This window comes from Schistocerca serialis, chromosome 6 (assembly GCF_023864345.2).
Source record: "Schistocerca serialis cubense isolate TAMUIC-IGC-003099 chromosome 6, iqSchSeri2.2, whole genome shotgun sequence".
Taxonomy (NCBI): domain Eukaryota; kingdom Metazoa; phylum Arthropoda; class Insecta; order Orthoptera; family Acrididae; genus Schistocerca; species Schistocerca serialis.
This window is the reverse complement of record NC_064643.1, coordinates 228,008,653-228,030,977: the sequence shown is the minus strand read 5'-3', so window position 1 is coordinate 228,030,977 and position 22,325 is coordinate 228,008,653. Positions and strand designations below refer to the sequence as shown.

The 22,325-nt window shown below is 44.3% G+C and overlaps 1 pseudogene; it reads right to left on the bottom strand.

The window, feature by feature from the left end:
- Positions 1-5,719: 5,719 nt before the first annotated feature.
- LOC126485818 (5S ribosomal RNA) lies at positions 5,720-5,837 on the bottom strand (annotated as a pseudogene).
- Positions 5,838-22,325: the final 16,488 nt, after the last annotated feature.

Sequence of the window (22,325 nt, the reverse complement as noted above, 5' to 3'; positions counted from 1 at the left end):
ATCTACTGGTTCCTTAACAATTGAATCTCAGAAGGATCTCGTCGAGACCAGGATTTCAAGTATCATATCAGGCTTTAATCCTTTTTTTATTTGTGCAATTAGTCCATTTCAACGGTGGGTCATTTTTAAGCACTTATTTTGAGCTTCGCCCTCCATTTCACATTTCACTACGTGACTGCTACATGTGGACAGTTATACATCTTATTTCTGTTCGTACGTGCCACAAAAAGAATTGCGCATTCTCGGCACTGATAGGGAACACAGTGTGCTCCAGCTCTGTAGCTACGCTGCTGCACATACGCTGTCCATCTTATTCTAGCATTTCACATTTTGTTATAACCCGTGTAAACAGCATACTAGACAACTGCCGTTGAATCTATTACTAATAAAACCACTCTTAATCGTTGATTACTACTATGCTTTTCCGGAATAACACTGTAATTTTGTATCTGACGGCTCGCCAAATGCTATCGGCAATAGCTCTTACGACTACTTAACTCCGTAACAATTAACGGAAACCGTTTAGTGAACCCCGTGCAAGCGGTGACTATGGTGTTTCCCATTACAGATTTAGCAATCCCTCCTGATCTAGACAGTTAACAACCTGCTTTTTCTATCCAAAGGCACAAGTGGATAATCGTGAATAGGAGAATGTATTTCAAATCAATGAGTAGTGAGGTGTCGTGGAAAATTACTCGAATCTAGGTAGTCGAAAGCATAACGACCCCCTTTTCTTACCTGTAAGAAAGTCACTGTCTGCATGACAGTTAATGTGAGAATGCTGAGATCTGTTATACATCAAGTTATTAATGTTACATGTATCAATGCATCCCTATCTCCACACTCGTCAAGAAAACTGCGGACTGCAATGGGTATCGTGATATAGGCATTATGTTACAGATGTAACTGCAACTCGAGCCATACAAACTGCTATGTATCTAATACTACGTTGATCACGTGTTCCTTAAGTAAATGTTGTCTTACAAAGCAGTGTATGGTTGGGTGACCTGAGGGAACGTGCTGAATTCCTAATGCGTAACAACTTACCCATAACGCCTAAGGGCCAACTGCCAATGTCTAATGGCTACCTGTAACGGTAACGGTCCTGCGAGAATGACATGACAGATAACATTAACAGTACGCTTAGGTTTTCCGCAGATTTCAAAGAGGTTCAAGGAGTGGCAACATGCTGTACAGAAATGGTAAATTGTACATGTCAAAAAAATCAAGGAAGTAATTGGCTATTTATGTGGCTATTGCTTTTGTGAATATCGATACCATTTGTATTCTGTACCATTACCTATTTTTTTAGAACCACTGCAGGCTCACTGTCATATGGAGATGATACGGGAACAAGAGTGGCGTGCAAAACTTAAGAACTAAATTCAATTTCGCATAAGTGTCAAGTAACATAGTTCCACGAATCTTAGATCATCCATAGAAATAACTGCTACAGCACAGTACAGACCGTCACTGAAAGGAAAACACAATGAGACGAACAGAAATGGCACCTTTAATCAAAGACAATAATTACACTTAAGTCACCGAGATTTATGATAGGCTCAAAAAAGGCGAGACCTGATTCTTAATAAGGCGTCTGTTCACCGCGGGCTTCACCGCCTGCTCAGCAACGTGTTCCCATAATAAACTTGCGCAGTTCATTGTGATCGCGCATTGTCGTTTATCAAAATGAAGCTTGAGGTGAACGCACTCCTGAAATGACGCCCGGAGGAAGTAGTGCAGCGCTTGCCTCCCCACACAACAGCACCTTAACTACCAAAACGATCATTTCCGGCAATTCTACACGTAGCAAAAATGAACCATAGCTCTTAAGTTATGTATTGAGAGCCGGTGTTTTTTGCTTCGAATGATTTTTATATTCCTGAGCACTGATATATCCTCTTGTGATAGCCTGTAGTTGTCTACGACACGTATGGTAACCGACATTTCATGTCATTATTTGATGCCTGAGAAACGAAGAAAAAATAAATTAACACCTCGAAGTTTTCATAGCTAAAGTTTTGTTATAACAAACGTATTTCAAATTTCGGAAGGTGTATAGGATGAACAAGAGTTTCATCGACTAGATTCAGGAGGTTGTTCACAGTTTCTGACTATTTCGGTACAAGGGACTCGTTACAGAGTTATTGCGTTTCTGTTGCGACAACAACGAATTGCTCGCGACAATCCATTTCCAGTGTCTCGCGAAACTTTCGCGAATTTTCAGCTTGTGAGACATTCAATGTTGCGTCATTGCATACTGTGTTGTGATCAATACGGTCGATATTTTGAGCAACATCTGCAAACAGAATTATTACTACTGTAAACTTATTATATTTCACAATTTAGATAAGTGACCTAGCGGGTAAAGTGTGAAGGTTTCTTACGGATGCGGCGCACCATCTCCGTGTGCATTAGGAAAGGTGCGGAGTGACGGCGGTTCCAAAGTACTCTCAGCCACCCACACCGTAGGCTGACCTGCGGAGTATGGATCTGTTGTACACTCTCAGAACAGAATGAACACACTGTGACAGAAGCGCACGTGCTAACTATGAGGGTTGCTGTTACGTTACTCTGTACATTGTTTTGTACGTTGCGGTGATAGAATAATGACGCCTGTTTCACTGCTGTCAGGCTATTTTCACAGAAACAAAGGACTCTTGAATAACAAACTGAATGAATAATAATTACGTTAATACTGCGTGACGAAACACACAGGACCACAGACCCATTACACCAAATTACTCAGAAAATTGGTCACTGAACTTTGCCTTCACTCGGTCAACGCAGCTACTTTGATGTCTGATATTAAAAAGATGTGACTCCATTCTGCGGTTTCTAACACGGAACAGAGTGCTCTCAGCTTCCATGTGTCGCAGCTACCCGTCTCCCTTTAGCGGCCGAACATATGTACGTATTATCTCCGTGTGTGTGTGTGTGCGTGTGTGTGTGTGTGTGTGTGTGTGTGTGTGTGCGTGTGTGTGGTAACTTGACACTGTTCTGAGCTGAGCATACCGCCAGCTGGTTTGCCGCGTGTCGCTTCTACAACAGAGAAACGGTATTAGGACGGTATTGGGTAAATCTTGAATGTCACAGGGTTGCGTTATACGAAGTTTTATCATATTATTATTGAATGCATTACAACAATTTTTAAAGCTGTGACGTAAATTAATTAGTCTATATTGGGCACTAGAAGCCAACAGTTACAGCCATGGTGAAAATTTCTGTAGACTCTCGATGCTGCTCGTGCATCATCTATTGGTTGGTCGATACACCACTCTGTAATGGAGCGTTGTTGTTGTGGTCTTCAATCCGAAGATTGGTTTAACGACCCTCCATTCTGCTCTATTCTTGCAAGCCTCTTCATCTCCAAATAACTACTTCAACCTATCTGCTTACTGTGTTCACCTCTTGGTCTCCCTCTACGATTTTTATCACCCTCCCCCTCTCCCACACTTCCCTCCAGCGCTGAATTGGTGATCCCTTGATGTCTCAGGATGTGCACTATAAACCGAGCCCTTCTTTTAGCTAGTTTGTGCGTACAAATTCGTCCCCTAAGTTCTGTTCAGTGTGTCCTCATTAGTTACGCGACCTACCGATGTAATCTCCGGCATTCTTATGTAGCACTACATTTCAAAGCCTCTTTTTATCTAAACTGTTTACCATCCACATTTCACTTCCATACAAGGATATACTCCAGATAAAAACCTACAGAAGAGACTTCATCTTCGTTTCTGTGTATTATGACGTCGAAATCATCGCCTCTCTGAAAACACGTAATGTACACACACACACACACACACACACACACACACACACACTGCTATATTCAGCAATATTTAGAGCTTTCTTTTGTTAAAGCTTTGCTTCTCATATAGGAGGCTGTCTAATATTGATGGTAGACACTAATAACAATGCACAACTTATTCCAATTTTACTAATCATTGGATTTTTTTCTCTGAAGTGATTTTAAATATTTCTCTTGCTTTCATATCGCTGGTCCCGGCGGAGGTTCGAGTCCTCCCTCGGGCATGGGTGTGTGTGTTTGTCCTTAGGATAATTTGGGTTAAGTAGTGTGTAAGCTTAGGGATTGATGACCTTAGCAGTTAAGTCCCATAAGATTTCACACATTTGAACTGTTTTTTTTTTCTTTCATATTTTCATTCCCAAACACCTTTGACTTTACTCCATGCCTCACAGTAATGAACCTGGAGAAGTAAAAGCGCAAGTAATAGTTAAATGTCCCACATATCTTCTGTAACATTACTAACGGTCCGCTTGGCCACTGACATTCACTAGGATATTGTCATTGCAAAAAAGAGCTTTCGATTGTTTCCTGCTAAGGTGTCGCTGTAATTCATGTTGCCAAAGTCGGATTATCCAGGTTCTCCAATAAAAACCAAAGCGTTAGTCGGTTGACATCACCTTCTTCCCTAAAAGCTAAGGAATGCCTTTTTCAGTACACTACAGATCTACGATGGCGGGTTGCAAATACACAACGGCCAATGATGTTCATTAATTGATACTACATGGAAGTGTTTGGTACAGGATATTAGAGAGTCTTGCACAACCCCACCTCTCCCCCTTCCCTCGGCCCCACAAATACAAACGACACACATCCCTCATTCTGTCTTTTCACTTTACACCATACTGTGCTCACACGTTACAAAAAATATAGAAAGGGTTGTTTTCTGTGTCTAAATGTCTATATGATTTTGTACAAGAATAAATGTTTTTTCATATTCTCTACTCTGTCAGAAATTCCTGCACTTCACTTATCTCCTGTTTACGATGCTGTAGGTAGCTGAATGTATAGCAAGGCTCGTTTCTTATCTAGATTGTGGTTAATTATGGCGGCGTGTTGATTATCACACTGCGTGGTTGAAAAGCGCCGTAAAGCTAGAGGAGCCGCACAGTGCTTTGAAAAAGTTTAAGCTGCAAGTGTGTGGGACATACTTATTCCTCTCGATTGCTACGAGCACCGGTACACTCTTATTAAAAAAATAATTACTTAAATGAAATACCATGGTTCTAGAGATCTTTCCAAGTCTCGAACATGTATGATGTCTACACTGAATCTCAGCCTTGGTAAAAATTTTCATTCGTCGCTTCAGTCTGCAACGCAATAATTATTTGGTGCCAATAATATCCTGATTAGGATTTACAGAACACCACAACAACAATAGCTTGTTGCTTCAATCACATTATCGTCAGCATTCCTATCACGTCGTGCTATGTGAAAATAAATAAATAAATAAATAAATTAATTAATTAATTAAATACAGAAAACTAAATGCTGAGTACTGTGACCTGAGAATGACGGACATTCTTTTTCAAATAGTTATAGCTGAAGTCTTCAATAATCGTTGTCATTGTACAGACGCAAATGCTGTGCATTAATATTATAAAAATTCTTAGAGTTGATATTCTTTCACTTTGAATTTTAATCGTAGTATTGAAAATTTATTTTATTTCCGTCATTGCTTTATCGACGTATAAACTAAAAAAATCTCCTCCCGAGCAGGCCACGAAGGTCCAAAGGTACCGACCGGCCGCCGTGTCATCCTCAGTTCACAGGCGTCACTGGATGCGGATATGGAGGGGCATATAGGTCAGCACACCGCTCTCCCGGCCGTACATCAGTTTCCGAGATCGGAGCCGCTACTTCTCAATGAAGTAGCTGTTCAGTTTGCCTCACAAGGGCTGAGTGCACCCCGCTTGCCAACTGCGTTCGGCAGACCGGATGGTCACCCATCCAAGTGCTAGCCCAGTCCGACAGCGCTTAACTTCGGTGAGCTGACGGGAACCGGTGTTACCACTGCGGCAAGGCCGTTGGCATTCCTGCACTAGCTTCGTAAATACATATATAACCTCATAATAACAAGGATAAGCAGATGAATACTTACTGTAACTGCTTACGCTTCTTGCGTGGATAGGCACTTTACCCCATTCCAACATGTGTCACAGTTTGTACATATTGGTTATAATATCGTGACATCACCAGATTCTTCGTCAAGGCGGGTCCGGACGCGTGGACACGCGTGTGGGTGAGCGAGCGCTTAGCAGGCGCGCATGCACGGACGTTAGATTGCAAGTACAAGAAGGCGCGTGGTCACACGCATCGCGTTACGAGTACGTGCATTATGCGTTCGTGTGAACTACAACGCACTCTCACTCCCACAAAAAGCGCGATCGTAGTGGTATGTGCAGACGATTTCTCCAAATGCAGCGAAAAGTGCGAACGCATTGCTTCGGTTCATGCCAACAACACGCACGTCCTTGGTTGCAGAGTGCGGGATGGGGGTTGGGGTGTTCCATGCGTGGGTGCAGCGAGACCTGGGGGGGGGGGGGGCGGGGGTCCACCACCAGTCCCTTCCCCTCCCTCCTCCCCTCCTTGATGTTGGCACGTGGCTCCCAATATGGCCTTGAAGATAAGGAAGTACTGACGCTAACATCAGCGAAATATAACAACCATACTTGCCTGAGCATGCTAGTTGAACGCTCAGCTGGAATACGATCCCAACGGTCGTTTGGAGGTTAATTTGTGTTCCCACTGCCCTACCATGCCCTTTACCGTCTCTGATAGACTTACAATGTAATCGGCAAACCTCAATCCTCCCTGACTTTTAATTCTCTTTCCAAATTTAAGGCCGCTCATTGTGGCCGAGCGGTTCTAGGCGCTTCAGTCTGGAACCGCGCGAACGCTACGGTCGCAGGTTCGAATCCTGCCTCGGCCATGGATGTGTGTGATGTCCTTAGGTTAGTTAGGTTTAAGTAGTTCTAAGTTCTAGGGGACTGATGACTCAGATGTTAAGTCCCATAGTGCTCAGAGCCATCGAACAAAATTTCTGATTTCCTTATTGCTTGCTCAGTGAACACACATAAGACTGGCGATAGGCTATTACTCTGTCTCTCGCTGTTCCCGACTACTACAGCATACCTTTCATGTTCTTCGACTCTTATTGCTGCGGTGTAGTTTCTGTACAAATTGGAGATCACCTTTCGCTCCCTGCATTTTATCCCTGCTATCTTCTGAATTCCGATACACGAAGAACAGCAGTGGAGTGAGCACAGCGTATGACGCTCGTTGCCAACATCAAGCGGCTAATATCAGGTGACTTTCCTTTCATAGGAAAAGACCAAACCTTTACCTTTTGTACGCATTTATTTATTAGTAATAAGAATGAAACATTGTTGCTGTTACAGTTACAGATCGAAATACATAGAGGAAGTATCACTTTCGGTAAGTAAGTAGCCGGCCGGTCTGGCCGAGCGGTTCTAGGCGCGTCAGTCTGGAACCGCGTGACCGCTAGTCGCAGGTTCGAATCCTGCCTCGGGCATGGATGTGTGTGATGTCCTTAGGTTGGTTAGGTTTAAGTAGTTCTAAGTTCTAGGGGACTGATGACCTCAGATGTTAAGCCCCATAGTGCTCAGAGCCATTTGAACCATTTGATAAGTAAGTGTGACAATCTCAGGGGGACTTAGGAGGCAATGGTTGTTGACTGCAAAGGCTCTATTCTCTATACCTGAATATTCACTCCATAAATGCTGCTACTCCATGGCGATTTCCAAAGAAGCCTCTACTAGTATTTTACAGCAGCTTTATAAACAAGGCCAATAGTGCACTGTGGCCAATAACACTTTGAAAGCGAATAAAGAAGTTTCGTTTACATCTTCCGCTTCCTTTGTTTTACGGACCGAGCGAGGTTGCGCAGTGGTTAGCACACTGGACTCGCATTCGGGAGGACGACGGTTCAATCCCGCGTCCGGCCATCCTGATTTAGGTTTTCTGTGATTTCCCTTAATCGTTCCAGACAAATGCCGGGATGGTTCCTTTGACAGGGCACGGCCGATTTCTTTCCCTAATCCGATGAGACCGATGACCTCGCTGTTTGGTCTCCTCCCCCAACACAACACAACCCCTTTGTTTTACGGTGACATTTACAGAACTTATTAGATGTACGCGTGGACGACATATTTCAAATCATTGTTTTTTTCCGAATCTTACCTATCTACCAGTCCACAGGAAGAATCCAGGAACCGCTCAGTCACATGCACTTCTTGGAATGATGAGCGGATCGTGAAATACGGCTACGTGCGACGCGAGATACACAGGAGTTTCCGCTGTGTCGTACTGTTTGGATACGCATGTGACACGTAATACCTTGTGAGCTAATGCTTTCACTGAAATGGTTTCTGTGTAAAGGGAAACACCGTCTGCGTCACGGGACAGTACAGAGCTTTTCAGCTCAAATAATTGTGTGTCAGGTCCCTTGATGTCTCCCACCGGTGTAGAGGACAATCGGATGACGGGTGTGTGTTTTCACAAACTGTCACACATTGATGTAATCGCTTTTGTAACATTGCACTATCCTTTGCTTCTCAGTACGTAATTATCATCAAATGTCACAGAACGTTAACGCCACTGAAACTTAGTTTTTAACTGTAACAATCAAGCTAATTTGACTTCAGCAACGCGCCCACGATCCACGTGCTGGTCAATTGTCTCAATAACATAGCAGAATTACACTACTGGCCATTAAAATGGCTGCACCAAGAAGAAATGCAGATGATAAACGGGTATTCATTGGACAAATATATTATACTAGAACTGACATGTGATTACTTTGTCACGCAATTTGGGTGCATAGATCCTGAGAAATCAGTACCCAGAACAACCACCTCTGGCCGCAATAACGGCCTTGATACGCCTGGGCATTGAGTCAAACAGAGCTTGGATGGCGTGTACAGTTACAGCTGCCTGCCCATGCAGCTTCAACACGATACCACAGTTCATCAAGAGGAAGGACTGGCGTATTGTGACGAGCCAGATGCTCGGCCACCATCGACCAGACGTTTGCAATTGGTGAGAGATCTGGAGAATCTGCTGGCCTGGGCAGCAGTCGAACATTTTCTGTATCCAGAAAGGCCCTTACAGGACCTGCAACATGCGGTCCTGCCTTATCCTGCTGAAATGTTGGGTTTCGCAGGGATCGAATGATGGGTAGAGCCACGGGTCGTAACATATCTGAAATGTAACGTCCACTGTTCAAAGTGCCGTTAGTGCGAACAAGAGGTGACCGAGACGTGTAACCAATGGCACCCCATACCATCACGCCGGGTGATACGCCAGCATGGCGATGACGAATACATGCTTCCAATGTGAGTTCACCTCGATGCCGCCAAACACGGATGCGACCATCATGATTGTGTAAACAGAACCTGGATTTATCGGAGAAAATGACGTTTTGCCATTCGTGCACCCAGGTTCGTCGTTAAGTACACCATCGGAGGCGCTCCTGTCTGTGATGCAGTGTGAAGGGTAACCGCAGCCATGGTCTCCGAGCTGATAGTCCATGCTGCTGCAAACGTCGTCGAACTGTTCGTGGAGATGGTTGTTGTCTTGCATACGTCCCCATCTGCTGACTCAGGGATCGAGACGTGGCTGCACGATCCGTTACAGCCATGCGGATAAGATGCCTGTCATCTAGACTGCTAGTGATACGAGGCCGTTGGGATCCAGCACGGCGTTCCGTATTACCCTCCTGAACCCACCCATTCCATATTCTGCTAACAGTCATTGGATCTCGACCAACGCGAGGAGCAATGTCGCGATACCATAAACCGCAATCGCGATAGGCTACAATCCGACCTTTATCAAAGTCGGAAACGTGATGGTACATATTTCTCCTCCTTACACGAGGCATCATAACAATGTTTTACCAGCAACGCCGGTCAACTGCTGTTCGTGTATGAGAAATCGGTTGGAAACTTTCCTCATGTCAGCACATTGTAGGTGTCGCCACCGGCGCCAGCCTTGTGTGAATCCTCTGAAAAGCTAATCATTTGCATATCACAGCATCTTCTTCCTGTCGGTTATATTTCGCGTCTGTAGCACCTCATCTTCATGGTGCAGCAATTTTAATGGCTAGTAGTGTACTTGTTCCCAACAGAGCAAATCCTTTCTGTCCCACACCGTGACACAGCCATTTTCTTCTAAGAAAGACGACTCTCGAACGAGCTCCGTCATAGTATCAGAAAACTGAATAACATCTCCAACTGCAAAATGGAAATTAATGACTTATCTATTGAAGCAACAACAATGTCCACAAAAGTGAACATACCTCGTACGCCTCCATCGCAGTCGAAACATTTTCATTGTTCCAAGATGACCGTTTTCAACAGCCTTATCTGCCATCATCTGGTCTTATGGAACTTGTTATAAAACTGCCATGGTACAGTACACAGTCAAAGCATATAAGGCACTCCCCACGTATACATGTCTTGATAATAATCCAGTTGATAAAATGCACTGACTTTTTATCAAGACGTGTACACGTGGGGAGCGCCTTTTTTGACATTATGTAATGTAACATGGCAATTTTGGAACAAGTTCCACAAGACCAGACGATAGCAGCATAAAGCTGTTGAAACCGGCCATCTTGGAACAGTAAAAGTGTCTACAGTGCGATTGCGGCATACGAGGTGCGTAAATTTCCAACCATACCAATCGTCCGGCAGCACAGCATGTGACTCAGCGAGATGGCGCTGTGGTTAATACATTAAGAGTCGCATTCGGGAGGACGACGGTTCAAACCCTCATCTGGCCATCCTGATTTAGGTTTTCTGTGATCTCCCTAAATCGTTTCAGGCAAAAGTGGGATGGATTCTTTGAGAGGGCACGGCCGACTTCCTTCCCCATCCTTCCCTAATCCGATGACCTCACTGTTTGGTCCCCTCCCCCAAATCAACCAACCAACCAACCAACCAAAAAAAATGTCTGTCTTTGACCCTATACACACACGTTACCCTATTACATCCTTCTGTCCAACCTGATCTTCCTCATTTCCCATAACTGGTGCAGTCTACCTAAATTTCTCTGCCTCAGAACTCGCTACGTCAGAAAATATCATTTCTCTACACCTATAAATATTAATTACTTTTAAATACATTATGAGAGTGACAGTGATCAATGAGTTAGAGATATTTACAATCAAAAACAGTTTTGATCACAATTGATTTATTACAGTGACTCTAGCTGTAGTGATTCTCCAGCAGAAGGAGGTTCTTACTCATTGGTCTGAAGATGATCACAGTAGTGGTCGAAACCAGTCACCGTAATAAATAAATTGTGATAAAGACTGTTTTTGATAGTAAATACCTGTAAATATATTTTATATGTGAGACTATCACTATTATTATTATCATTATTATCAACATTATCATCATAATCATCATCATCATCATTATCATCATCATCAACGGCAGCAGTAGCGTTAGTAGTAGAAATACTGCCAGTGTTAAGTTCACTAGACCTTAGTCACTATTATTTTTCACATTGCCTGTCCATGTATACACGTAATTTTCAGTTATATTTATGTTATTCTGTTACTAATTATCATATATTTATGTTATTCTATTACTAATTATCATATTAAAATTGTTATATTTTAGGTAACTGTGATGCAAAAAAATATTACAAGTGTGAAACTCTGGTCCGAAGTAAGTAAGGATCTGACGGCCCTTATCTGATCAGGTTAAATAAATAAATAAATATAATATGAGAGAAACAGCTCTAACTTGCACGCAATGCCTCTATTCATAATGAGAACCAAAGATCGCACTGATACGAAAGACCGACTTCAAATTAAAAATGTTTAATCCCTACTCCTCAGACAGGTGTCCATATTTTTATTGTATGAAGAGCTGTGACCGGATCTTGGTTAGAAAATATAATTGAACTTGGCAATGAGTTCGTGTTTCATACGCAGGTTTCAATTAGCGCTTCGCCTCCAGCAGCCAGGAAGCTGCTTTACACCCATGACGCAAAGCCACACGATGACGTAGGTAGCAAGTCCACCAGGACTGGGCCTGTTGATTACACACTGACGGAAGATATCATGTTGGAAATGCAGGCGGATGGCGTAGGTTGTCGTCAATCACAAAGATTCCCAGCGGTCAGTAATAAAATTATTTTTATTAAATATCAAGAAATACTCAACTTAAAATGATGGTGCTTCTTGTAAAGTGCCCAGCACAGTTAGACGTTTGAAATTATTACAAATCCTCGAAAATATTAAATTTCTGTCACTGTGCCTCTGAGCGATGCCCACGTACAGTCCACAGCTGGCCTGTGGTGGCTACGGAGCCTGAGTCTCGGAGACGACGGACGAGCACAGCAGCCTGTCGACTATGCGGTAACTGGTGATTATACGCGACTCGGCGGGTTGAAGAGAGCTGTCCGCCGTAGCTTTTGTTTTTTATTTATTATAATTTTAAAACCTTTACAGAAAGGTAGGCCGGCAGAGGCCTATCTATGCCGCTCTTCGGCCACAGAAAAAACATACATAAATAGAAAGACATATAAACAAACATACATGGAGAATAAAAACAGGAGACATGCATATTAAAATAAATGAAGGCGTTCACGGACGCACTGTTTGTATAAAAACATTCAGCACTGTTCACGACGAAGACACATAGTTTCACACGTGAACGGAGGAGCACTGAATAACTGACGGGAAGACAGACACTTGTACAGTGGCGACGATCTCCGGCGCACTAAAAACATACTGTGCACACGAAAAAGCCAGGGGCCTGCCAGAGGGAAGAGGTGAGAGTAGAAGGGAGGGGGGAGGGAAGATGCCAGTGGGAGAGAAGAAGGGAGGGGGGGGGGAGGAGAGGGTAGGAATGTGTGTGGAAGCCCAGGGAGGGGGAGGGGAGGGAGGGAGGAGTGGGAGAGAAGGGAAAGGTACCCTGGAGGGAAAAACACAGGAGGAGGAAGGGGAGGATCAAAGCTGGTAGGAGTAGTAGAAGAAGGGGATGTAGGTGTCATCAGGGAGGGGTAATTGCCGGAAGCCACCTTACCACACTCTACGTGTATGGAGTGTGGTAAGATGGAGGGTGGGTGGGATGCAGGTGTACAGATGCGGCGTGGATGGGGGTGGAGAAGGATGGGAGAGAAAAGCGGCTGAGGGGGATCAAGTTTGCGAGAGGTATCCATTCAAGGAAGAGGAGGAGGTGTGTGAAAGAAATTAAGTTGTAGAGGATCCGCATGGGGGGAAAGGAGGCAGGTGTGATAGGCGAGGCAGAGCGCAAGGCGTTCCAGGATTTGAAGGGACTTGTAGAAGGTAGGAGGAGCGGAGATCCAGGTGGGATGGGCATAACAGAGGATGGGGCAGATGAGGGATTTATAGGTGTGAAGGATTGTGGAGGGGTCCACACCCCATGTGCGGCCAGAAAGGAGCTTGAGGAGTCGGGAGCATGCCATGGACTGGATAGTCCGGAGATGGGGAGTCCAGGAGAGGCGACAGTCAAGGGTAATGTGAAGGTACTTGAGAGTGGGGGTGAGGTTAATAGGATGGCCACAGATGGTGAGATATCCCACCGTAGCTCAGTCCTCCAGTGCTTAACGATCCATTGACCAATCACTATCCACACTCATGATGCCCATGGGTTGGCAGCTGCAGTCCCTAGCGGATCTCAGTATACTTCATACTGCAAACCCATATAGCTGCTGCATAGCTAGTGTTTCGAATGAGGCTTATCGATTGTAGTGGAGTCGTGAGTACAGTCACAAAAAATAATTAATGTAGGGTAATGAAATTTTGGGAATACATTTGTGGTACATTAATAACCAGTGTAACCTGCAGAAAATTGAATGCAGGCATCCAAATGTGCATGCATTGTGTTGTCAGTTTGTGGGATGGAATTCCATGTCTGTTGTACGTGGTTGGTCAATACAGGGATGGTTAATGCTGGTCGTGGATGACACTGAAGTTGTCGTCCAACGATGTCCCATATACGCTCGATGGGAGACAGATCTGGTGGTTGAGTAGGCCAATTCAGCATGTCGGCACTCTGTAGAGCATGTTAGGTTACAACAAGCGTTATCCTATTGGAAAACATCCCCTGGAATGCTGTTCATGAATGACAGCACAATCACCGGATTAACGTACAAATTTGCAGTCAGGGTGCGTTGGATAGCCAAGAGAGTGCTCCCGCTGCCATACTAAGTTGCATCCCAGACGATAATTCCAGGTGTAGGTCTTGGGTGCCCAGCACGCAGACATTATGGTTGCAGGCAACCAAGTAGTCCCCTTCTGACCAACACATGATCATCACTGGCACTGAGTCAGAACCAGCTTTCATCAGCGTTAGACGCAGACGTGTATCCAACCCAGTGCCATGCGACCAAATAACCAAAGGAAAGACTGGGCCGGTTTTTGTTCATTTGCACATAGTTGATGGGTGGGTAACACAGACTTTATTTAACATTAAGTTAGCCTTGACAGTACATGCTAGTGATCGTTAACTATTTCCGAGTTGTTTTACAATCACTGATAACAACCTAGCTACATAAAATTTCTCACACACAGCCCGAAGGGCTAATATAAAAAGACAAACTAAGACGGAAGTACAACAAATTCCCAAGGTAAAACGCCAGAAAGGCTCATTTTAAGGAACAGCAAAGAACAACCATTAACGCCTGGAGGGCTGTCTTAAACACACACTATTTGACAACAAGGTGATGATGATAATGAAGTCTCATATTCCTTGACAGAGAGTAGGGGAACGATGCGGGAGACCCGCACCACCGTCCTAAGCAAGGTCCTAGTGAAGGTGGTTTGCCATTGCCTTTCTCCGACCGTAATTGGGATGAATGATGATGAAGACGACACAACACCCAGTCACTTCGAGGCAGGTGAAAATCCCTGACCCCGCTGGGAATAAAACCTGGGACACCGTGTTAAGGGAAGCGAGAACGCTACCACGAGACCACGAGGTGCGGACTGATAACAAGATATTTGACTGAATAATTAACAAGACACTTTAAACGGTTTAAAGGGTTTAGCAAAAAATCACAGTAATAGGTAGACTTTAAAAATTTCCACAAATGGTAATTGCAATCGACAATAAAGTAACTGAACATTTGGTTCTCAACTCTAAATTAGTTCTAGCTGCTTCACATTTCGCTTATACATGACCTGGCCGGTACACCACAGCCGACAAGTCTGCAGCAGATTAAAACATTCAATTACCAGCCGGTAGTGACAAATACCATAATAACGGAAATGAGAACCTAAGCTGAATTATGCTGGCCCCACGCTAATAAGTTGGCGCCGCAAGGAAATATTTTGTTACTGAAATACAAATTCGCGGCCCCAAAAAACAAACACATATGAGATACCAACACGCCAGACAAATCGTACACAGCAAACACTCTTCCCGTAAGTTGTTAAAGAAACAGAGAATAAAATATCTTAATATAGGGAGGGGCAGATTGAGCCCACACAGAGATCAGATCAATAAGTACAGTCAGGCAATTCAAATTGTGTAACGACTAACTAGAACTGCTGGCGATAGCGGAAGAATCTTGAGGAGGTGGCACACACTTCCGTAACAGTCTGCAGAAGCAAATAATAATTACGCTCACTATACCAGCAGGCTGCTGATTTCAATGCAAAACCGGAATGAATAGCGTCTAACGAATCCCACTTGTGCGTCTCACACAAACACAAAGGCCGTCATTCCATAATCCCTTGAGGGTTGCAACTAGCACGTTGCACTGTGCCAACAGCCCATACTGAAACCTCCACAGGCAGCAGCATATGGTGTACCCACCAAGGCTGGGCGTGTTTACTACATCATACAAGCCACTTTTTTTTTCTTTTGCTTTTGCGTTTACCCAGTGGTTGCGCAGGGTTGGCATGGTTAGATACGGATTTGGCAAGGTTAATGTTAAGGGGTGGCCGGATGCCCTTCCTGTCGCCACTCTTTACCCTCTGGGATGGAATAAGTGTACCCCAGCTGTCCACATCTAGTGTAATCCATGGAATAGAGCGAACATGTTCAGATGTCCAGGAGTCATATAACTGAGGCGGGACTTGGGGACCAGCCCGATATTCACATATTGGGATGTGGAAAACCGCATAAAAACCACATCCAGGCTGGCTGGCACTCTGGCCGTTGCCGTTAATGCGCCAGACGGATCCGATCCGGGGCCGACGCGCCTACCCGAGTCCAGGAAGCAGCGCATTAGCACTCGTAGCTAACCTGGCGAGTAAAGAACTTATACAGGCCACTACTTACCGCTAAAAGCACACACCATGCAACCTACAGGCTATCACGTCCAAGCCATCCCAGAACTTATTGCATGACTATCCGCATTGACAACCAAAGCGCGTCTCTCTCCTGTACACCCCTCCAAAGGCTCTCCCCTTGCGCTCACTAACCTCTCTGATAGAGATCACTAGCCATACATAGGAAATATAAACTATCCGGTCGCTGATGGCGATCGGTGATCCGGCTCAATCAGCAAACACAACAGACTCCACCCTGCCTTCCAATCAGCTCCCGGTTGACACTGCTGAAGTCGCAAATGGCGGCGGTTTGGGGTCAGTTGAATGCACACTACAGGGCGTCTGGCTTGGAGCTGTCCTTGAAGGAGTAACGAATTTGTAACAGTTAGATGTGTCATTGTGGCGCCAACTGCTGCTCAAATTGCTGCTTCAGTTACAGTACGATGCGCCAGAACTATACGACGAATACGATGATCTTTCCTCTAGGTAGTGCCCCATAGCTGTCCGGAGCCTAGTTTTCTTGCGACCATACATTCTCCTGACCACCGCTACCATCAGTCACGTACAGTGGCTACATTACTGCCAAGTCTTTCTGCAGTATCGCAGAAACTTTCAGCTTTTCATAGCACTGTTACACGATCTCTTTCAAACTCAGTGAGGGACTGATAAGTGCATCTTTGTCGCCTTAATGGCAGTCTTGACTAACAGCAACTAGCAACTCACCAGGCCAATGTCAAAGGTAACTAACACTCACGCCCGTTACAGCACTTATTTAGAGCAAACCTGATTTGGATCCTCATAGTGGCGTTACTAGCGCTACTCTTTTGCGACTGGAACGAAATTCCAACAGGCATCATCTTTCAGGTGTAGATACACGCTTACCCATTTCCGTTTATGAGGTGCGACAATAAAGTAATGAGACAGATTTTCTACGCAAGATGTGGCAACCCTGCAGGCTTGTGTAGGCACAATATCTTTGACCTTGGTCTATAAGCTGCTTCTAGTCCAAGCAGCACATCGATGCAACTGCTCAGTCGTGAGTTGAGCTGTAATAAGTTAACACATGTTTGTGTCTCTCGTCGCGTAAAATTGCGCAATGGTATGCCATTTCTTTTTGCGTTAAATTGGGTGAAAACGCGACGAAAACTTACAGTAAGCTTCAGAAGGCTTTTGGAGAGGAGGTTATGTCAAGAGCTCAAGTATCTCGTTGGCATAAAATGATTAGTGAAGGCAGAAAAAATGTTGAAGACCCGCAGTGGATGACTATCAAACTCACAGACAAATGTCAACTTGGCCAGAGTGCGTGAACTCGTACGATCTGATCGAAGATTATCCGTGAAAATGATTGCAGAAGAACTGAAGATCAATCGAGAAACGGTTCGTCTAATAATAACTGAAGATTTTGGTATGAGAAAGATCTGTATAAAAACGGTCCCCAAAAATCTCACACCACAGTAGCGATAAACACGGAAAAATGTGGCAGCCGATCTGTTAGAAAAAACGGAAATCAATCAGAAATGTTGAACGGTGTTATCACTGGTGATGAAAGTTGTTTTTTTCAGTACGATCCAGGGACAAAACGCCAAAGTTCGCAATGGTGCTAAAAGGGACCAAGAAATGCTCACATGTCAAAGTCGAAAGTGAAATGCATGCTTGTGTGCTTCTCTGATTCCAACGGAATTGTTGACAAAGAGTGGGTGCCTCCTGGACAAACAGTTAACCAATATTACTACAAAGACATTTCAGAAAGACTTCGTAAAAGAGTTCTTCTTTCCCGTGCCAACATTGCTGATAATTGGATTCTGCATCACGATAATGCGCCATCCCATACTGCTCCGTCAGTACAGTAATTTTTAACCTCAAAACAAATTTCAGTACTACCACAGCCACCTTATTCACCAGATATCGCTCCGTGAGACTTTTTTCTATTTCCAAGAGTCGAAACCTCGGTCAAGGGACACCATTTTCAAACAACACAAGATGTTCAAAAAGCTGTGACGAGGGTCTTGGGGGATATTACAGAAGATGAGTTTCAGAAATGTTGCCAGCAATGACGTAAGCTCTGGAAAGAGTGTGTGCAATCAGAAGGGAACTACTTTGAAGGAGACAAAACTAAACTTGGCTAAAACGGTAAGCAACATTTTTTTTTTCAAATCAGTAATAACTTTACTGTCGCACCTTGTATGTCGCACAACGCCTTCGTGGTGTTGCTATTTTTTTCCGCCACCGCATAATAAGTGTTCAAATGAAGAGCGATACGTCGAAAGAACAAAACCGGTTGAAATGTGGATATGCCTCTTTGGATAACGTAGTGTGACATATAGGGAGACGAATGTAAAAAGTTCAAAACGTTGACATCAGGAGACAAGGTGACGCTCACCGTCTTTCTCGACGTCCGAGGTCCGTTACTCATCGAATTCCTCGAGCATGCAGAGACCATGAATCATGGCGTGTACTGTCAGACATTCCGTAGCCTACGCAAGTCCGTCATGAGGAAACGGCCTGGGTCACTTACGGAGGGAGTGTTTCTGCCCCAGATAACGTGCGTCCACACGTCTTCAAGGTCAGACAAAGTGTAATGGCCAAGTTCGAGATCATCCGCCCAACAACTCGGACACGTCACCCTGCAACTTCCATGTGGTTGGTCCTACCAGTTGTGAAGTGCTAATTGTGTCGTGTGGGTGACTGTGTTGAGCTCCTGTACAGTGTAGTGTTTGATTTGTGTTGTTGGATGAAGAGAAAGGAGAGGGAGAAACCCGGTGTCGGCAGGTAGCCTACTCCTCCCGAATTGAACGAAGTGGATTGCCGAGGTTAACGTCCCCAGCCGACGGAGAGGTGACCGTCAACAGTGTCACATGCCCTCACTTCATGAGCCATTGCGGAGATGTTTGGCATTTAATCCATGACACTGACATAAAGGCTAGTGATCATGAACATTACGCCAATATCTCTCCTCTCCTTACCGGCCAAATACTTGCAGTGAAAATCTTCCATTACCAGGCTTCGAACCAGTGCACCTCCTAGCCGAGTATCACCGTCCAAGTGTGTGTTAGCGGCCTCGGCTACAGAAGCGGGTAAATCACCAGTATATCAAATTATATGTCTACAAGCAGCTGTTTTCATTGCGCAAATTTATCCTTTTCTTTTGCAAGCCATGTCTCGAATGATTTGTATCATCTGCTCCTGTTTTTTGAACCATTTTCGAAAGAATTAAGGGGTCATAATCGCCTTTATCGTCACTATTTTATCAGAAATTTTGTGTATCTCCAGTATTTTTTCATCCTTTTGCTCCCAATCACATATGGTGACAGAATTGGACATTTGATCGCGTTCTATCGTGTTCCGTCTCAGTTTTATTTAAACGTCCTTACTTTGTTAAATATTAAATTTATGTTGACAAAAACTACATATAAACGCTCATGACGTAAATAATTAACTACTCTATGAAATAACATGTAAGAAAATATGCAGCATCATCTTAGGACGAACGAAAGACAGTTTCAACATACAGATTTAATAATGTGTGAAATTAACGAAGATCATAGTTTACTGATCTGCAGTATAGGAATACGCCTTGATTTAGGCTATTAAACTTTCCTCCTCCTTACTAGTGGCACTAACGGAATCGGGAGTCTATCTGGTCCATCGCGGTTGACGAAGTGTATACTGTATATAAGTCGGGCACAAGACGTCCGCCTTTCTGAAAATTATTGGAATCGTCTTGGAAGGGTGAGTCACTGTTGTGAACTAATGTTCATGCCAGAGCATGGTCTGAGCCATCCAAGATAAACACAAAAAACCTAAACTTAAACCCGTTTTTGGAGAGCGCAAATTTAGTATTTAACATCTGTCGCCAGCCACATCAATGAACACAATGTATGCACGCAGAAAACGTGGCAGATGGAGAACAAATTTCTATAGTATTTGTTTTAGTGGACGGGACAACAGTGTGAAGTTTTTGGTCATTGCTTCCGTTTCGCAGTGTGGTTGTAATGTTGTCGTAAAAGGCAGAGCCACAGCTACTGAAATTATCTCCATTATACTTTAATTCTTATTGACGAAGTTTCACCGATTGACGTTGGATGCATATCAAGTAATATACGTCGTTGTATACGATAATGATGAATCATGCGGATGCACTAACAACCAATTCAAAAGAAACCAACACTCTACCGGAGAAGGACGAGGGAACAAATCGACCAACCTCTGCGTTAGGTGGTAGGACGTCTGTTGCATTGGCTTGTTTTATATAGTTTAAAGTCTACATCTACATCTACATTTATACTCCGGAAGCCACCCAACGGTGTGTGGCGGAGGGCACTTTACGTGCCACTGTCATTACCTCCCTTTCCTGTTCCAGTCGCGTATGGTTCGCGGGAAGAACGACTGTCTGAAAGCATCCGTGCTCGCTCGAATCTCTCTAATTTTACATTCGTGATCTCCTCGGGAGGTATAAGTAGGGGGAAGCAATATATTCGATACCTCATCCAGAAACGCACCCTCTCGAAACCTGGCGAGCAAGCTACACCGCGATGCAGAGCGCCTCTCTTGCAGAGTCTGCCACTTGAGTTTGCTAAACATCTCCGTAACGCTATCATGGTTAGCAAATAACCCTGTGACGAAACGCGCCCCTCTTCTTTGGGTCTTTTCTATCTCCTCTGTCAACCCGATCTGGTACAGATCCCACACTGATGAGCAATACTCAAGTATAGGTCGAACGAGTGTTTTGTAAGCCACCTCCTTTGTTGATGGACTACATTTTCTAAGGACTCTCCCAATGAATATTCGTCCACCGAAATAAAACGTGCGTTGAGACAGCCACGCAGAAATCATAGTGACGTACAGGCTACTGCAAAATCTAACGTTTTCCTACCGTGTGTTACAAATGTAACGGAAAGAATAGGGAGGATCTTGACGAAGCGGAATATTACCGTAATTTACAAGCCCACCAGGAAGATACAGGAATACCTTAAGCCTGCCAAGGACGCTCGCAAACCATTGGAAAAATCTGGTGTGTATAGGATCCCATGCAGCTGTGGAGATGTTTATGTGGGTACCACTAAAAGAACTGTTTCAAAACGTTTGGAAGAGCACAAGGGCAATTGTAGAAGAGGAGAAACGGAACGATCAGCTGTTGCGGAGCATGCTTTACAGCCAGGGAACCACCATATTCGTTTCGAGGAGACGCAAGTACTAGCGGCCACAAGCGGATATTACGAAAGGCTCTACAGGGAGGAAATCGAAATCGCCAAACACCCTAACAATTTCAATCGAAAGGAGGAGGGCGTGAAATTAAACGGTATATTGAGACACTGAAAGTAGTAAAGGAGTTTTGCTATTTGGGGAGCAAAATAACTGATGATGGCCGAAGTAGAGAATATATAAAATGTAGACTGGCAATGGGAAGGAGAGCGTTTCTGAAGAAGAGAAATTTGTTAACATCGAATATAGATTTATGTGTCAGGAAGTCATTTCCGAAAGTATTTGTATGGAGTGTAGCCATGTATGGAAGTGAAACATGGACGATAAATAGTTTGGACCAGAAGAGAATAGAAGCTTTCGAAATGTGGTGCTACAGAAGAATTCTGAAGATTGGATGGGTAGATCTCATAACTAATGAGGAGGTATTGAATAGGATTGGGGAGAAGAGAAGTTTGTGGCACAACTTGAATAGAAGGAGGGATCGGTTGGTAGGACATGTTCTGAAGCATCAAGGGATCACCAATTTAGTGTTGAAGGGCAGTGTGGAGGGTAAAAATCGTAGAGGAAGACCAAGAGATGTATACTCTAAGCGGATTCAAAAGGATGTAGGTTACAGTAGGTACTGGGACATGAAGCTTGCACAGGATAGAGTAGCATGGAGAGCTGCATCAAACCAGTCTCAGGACTTAAGACCACAACAACAACAATGGATGCCGATGTTAAAGAAGATGTGTACCACCCGTCCACTACTGGGTGATGGCAACGTGGGTCGACGGCAACGGACAGCGGCCAATTGCACTGACGTTTTCAAAACACGTGACGTCGCGCCGAGGCGCGGGAGCGCGCGGACACGGAATTTAGCGGCAGTCAGTAGCGACCCAGTGGGTGTGTTGGAACTTCCATCGAGCTACAGACCCCCTTGAAGATGTCTCCCGCAGACGGGGACGAAACGTTGGGAATTAACACAGAATTCATCAACCGACCACGGCATAACAGACCGGATAATTATAATGGGCATGACATTTCCAGCCGTGGAAGTCT